The 4,320-nt window shown below is 37.0% G+C and overlaps 2 pseudogenes; one reads left to right on the forward strand and one right to left on the reverse strand.

Moving 5' to 3' along the window:
* Nucleotides 1-2,040: 2,040 nt before the first annotated feature.
* LOC101592506 lies at nucleotides 2,041-2,683 on the forward strand (annotated as a pseudogene).
* Nucleotides 2,684-3,026: 343 nt separating this feature from the next.
* LOC111813595 overlaps nucleotides 3,027-4,320 on the reverse strand; it is a 2,673-nt pseudogene continuing 1,379 nt past the window's right edge.

Raw genomic sequence — 4,320 nt, forward strand, 5'->3', positions numbered from 1 at the left:
CTGACTCTCCATTTTGGGACATACATTCATCTGGAGAAAAATCTAAAGCCAAAAGTTAAAGTACATTAAGTACTTTTATTGATCCCAATCTTGAAAGCTATATAATTACATCATGTAGTATTTGCTTTTTAATCTCTTGATCATTATCAATAATCCTGGATTTACTTTGGGACTCCCTCTTCCATTTTACAGGTCTCTATGTCTCTTTTTATGTCAATACCACACTATTTAGATTATGGTAGCAATGCAATATACATAGAAATCAGGAAGTATTATATTACTGTTTTGTTACTCTTTATAGTTTTGGCCACTTATTGTCTTTTGTATTTCCATTTTAATGTTAGGATATTTTTCTTCATTTCATGAAGGATGCTATTAGAATTTTGGCAGAGAGTACATGGAATCCATAGCTAGCCTTAGATACCATGAACATCTTAACAAAACTAATTCTTCTGACCCATTAATATAGGATATATTTCTATCTATTTGAGTCATCTTCAGTTTTTTTATCAAAAATTTTTTCATCAAAACTTTATAGTTTTCAATGTTGAGGTCTTTTACATCCTTGATTAAATGTATGCCTGTGTTTTATTCTTTTTCATTATGCTTTTCTACAAACCATAATTTGCTTAGATTTTCTCTGGCCATTTTGTTATTAGTATATAGAAATGCAAGTTATTTGTGTATGTCAAGTTCATGTCCTAAAATTTTACTGAGTTCATTTATTCATTCCAACATTTTTTGACAGTCTAGGGTTTTCTACATTTAAGATAATGCCATCTTCAACTGGAGACAGTTTTATTTCTTGATTTCTGATTTGGATTTTTTCCCCTAATTATTCTGGCTAGGATATACAGGATGATACTGAATAAAAATTCTGAGCATGGTCACACTTTAGTTCTTGATCTTAGAGGAAATGCACTCAGTATTTACCACTGAGTATGGTGCTAGCTAGCTATATCCTTTATATATGGAGATACATTCCTTCCACAACTAATGTTTTGAGAGTTTTTATCACAAAAGGATTTTTAATTTTGTCATAGGCTCTTTCTGCTTCTGTTGAGATGCTCATATAATAGTTTTACCCTTCATTTGGTTAACATGGGTATTATATTGATTTTTACATGTTAGACCATCCTTGTATCCCACATACAAATTCCACTTTATCATAGAGCATGATCCTTTTGGGGCCTGGATCCTTCAGATGTATTGTTGAGTTTAATTTGCTAGTAATTTATTGATGAGTTTTATTTTTCATCTGCATCCATCAGTAATATGGGCCTATTATTCTTTTCTTCAGGTATCCTTGTATGATTTGGTACTACAGTAATGCTGCATTCATGCCTTAGTTACTTTTCTTTCAATGCTGAGACAAAATACATGCCCAACACCAAAAGTTAAGGAAGGAAAGGTTTATTTAGCTCTCAGTTTGTAGAGGTGGCTCCAAGGCAGGGTAGTATGGCAGAGGTGCAACCATTCATGGCAGTGGAAGACAGCAAAAGCAACAAACAGGAGGAACAAACCTATTTTCTTCTCTTATGTCATATGAAGGTTACATGCCCTAAGCACTAGGACAGGTGAGGCACTCACAACCCAAGTCCCAGCACTAGACCATGAACCAATTAGATTCAAGAAAATCCCATACCCCATGACCAAATGAGGCTTTAGGAGGATACCTAAACATAAAACATAAAACTTCATAAAACAGTGTAGCAGCATTCTTTCTCCTTTAATTTTTGGAAGAGTTGGAAAATGACTGCTGAAAATTTTAAAAGCTTGGTAGAATTCACGAGTAAAGCCATCAAGTTCTGGTATTTTCTTTATTGACTGTTGATAGTATTAGTTTATTTTCTGTTGCTACAACAGACAAGATTAAGCATATTCAAGGTAGTGTGATCATAGACATATTGCTATTGCAGAATATATGACTTCAGTTATTTTATTTTAAGAGGACTCCTCAAAAATAATTTAAGGTTCTCCGCCGAGCGTCGCCACGGCCTCCTGCTTCAACAGTGCTTGAAGGGAGCCTGGCGTTTGTCCACCCTCGCTGCCGCCATGACGACTGCCTGGCCCTCGCAAGTGCCCCAGAACTACCACCAGGATGCCGAGGTCACCATCAACTGCCAGATCAACCTGGAGCTCTACGCCTCCTACGTCTACCTGTCTTTGTCTTACTACTTTGACCGCGATGATGTGGCTTTGAAGAACTTCGCCAATTACTTTCTTCATCAATCCCATGAGGAGAGAGAGAGAACACGCTGAGAAGTTGATGAAGCTGCAGAACCAGTGCGGTGGCCGGATCTTCCTTCAGCTTATCAAGAAACCAGACCGTGATGACTGGGAGAATGGGCCGGACACGAGGGAGCATGCGCTGCACTTGGAGAAGAGTGTGAATCAGTCCCTCCTGGAGCTGCACAAGCTGGCCACTGATAAGAACGACCCCCATCTGTGTAACTTCATTGAGATGCACTACCTGGATGAGCAGGTGAAGGCCATCAAAGAGCTGGGTGACCAGGTGACCAACCTGAGCAAGATGGGAGCCCCCAAGTCTGGCATGGTGGAGTACCGCTTTGACAAGCACACCCTGGGGGACAGTGACAATGAGAGCTAATGTCACCAAGACAGCACATGCATGTTGGGGCTACCTTAACCTTTTCTATAAAATGTACCAGAATATCTACTTAAGTTATTTAATTCCTTCAAATAAAGAAATTTGGTACCTGGCAAAAAAATAAGAAGAAGAAGAAGAATTTAAAGTCTATTCTGCTAACAGTTTTGGAGCTGAAAATGTGAGACTTGGGGGGCTCTATCTATTAAAACTCTAATATTTGCCCCATGGCTACCACAACACAGCAGAGAAGTAGAAAGAAAATCAGTCATGTCCAGAAGGAAGAGATCAAAGAGCAAAACCAGTAGCCAGAGAGGTTCATAGAGATGTGAAATTCAACCTCACTTCTTATAATAACATGCTTTGAGGAGAACTTGGGTCCTCTGAGAACTACATTAATCCTGCTATGGCTTTGATGTCACTGTTCCCCAAGCATCCAGTTATTAGAGGTCTGGTCCCCAGTATGATAGCAGGAGATGGTGTAAACCTTTAAGAGGTTGGGTCTAGTTGAAAATCATGGTATCGAATGTAAGTATTCTTACCAAAGCCACAAGTCTCAGGTTCTTATGTGTCCTAGTTTGTTCTCTTAACAGGATTACTATAAACATTATTTCTCTCTAGTAAAGTGAAGTTTGTAGATACAATCCTTACTGGGGGCAGCACACTCAACATCTAACCCACCTCCACTAAGCTGCAGCTCTTAAAGACTCCACCGCTTCTCAAAATCACCTCAAAAAGGACATTTTCAGCATATGAAGTTTTGGAGAACACACTCAAAATACAGGGATTTAATAACTTTAGTCATTACTGGTTTCAGGATTTCAATTTGAAATGTCCCCCAAAATTGATGTGCTAAAAGCTCAGTTTTGAAGAAGCAATTGGATCATGAGGATTCTAACTTCATCAGTGGAATAATCCATTTATAAGATCATAGCTTGATAGCACTGTCGAAAGACAATGGGAATAGGAGATAGGGCCTAGTTGAAGAAGATCACAGGGCTGTAAATTTGGGTTTTTATTTCGTTTAAATCCATTTTAATTTCTTCTTTGACCCAATGATTGCTCTGGAGTGTGTTCATTTCCACACATGTGAATTTTTCAATCTTCTTGATCCTAAGCTCTAATTTCATTTCATTGTGATTAGCAAAGATGCTTGACATGATTTAAGTCTCTCTAAATTTGATAAGACTTGTTTTATGGCACAACATGCCCTAGAATGTATTCTGCTGCTATTCTATAAAATGTTCTACATATATCCATTAGATTTATTTGGTCATAGTGTTATTCACATTCACTGTTTCCTTATTACATCTGTGTGATATATTGATTGCTGCAGAAAGAGAATTTGTATCCCCTATTATTAGTGTGTTGTGGTCTATTTCTCCATTTAGTTTTATTAATACAGTATTTGCTTTATATATCTAAGTGCTCCAAAAGTGCATATATATGTACAATTGTTACATATTCTTCATTAATGTCTTTGTCATTATGACATTCTTTGTCTCTAGAAAAATTTTAAAGTATTTTATCTGCCACGTCTTCCTTCTTTTGGATCCTGTTTTTTGTATTTTGGTTTTTTTAGTGTATGTGCAGAAACTACATCATTTTATTTTTTTCCATAATTTTATTGAAAAACAAATAGCAATGAGACAGTTTCAAAAATTAACACATTGCATACATTCTTCCTAGTGGTTAATTGCTGTACAAGATGC

The sequence above is a fragment of the Octodon degus genome, unplaced genomic scaffold (genome assembly GCF_000260255.1).
Source record: "Octodon degus isolate 3935 unplaced genomic scaffold, OctDeg1.0 scaffold00203, whole genome shotgun sequence".
Classification (NCBI taxonomy): Eukaryota; Metazoa; Chordata; class Mammalia; order Rodentia; family Octodontidae; genus Octodon; species Octodon degus.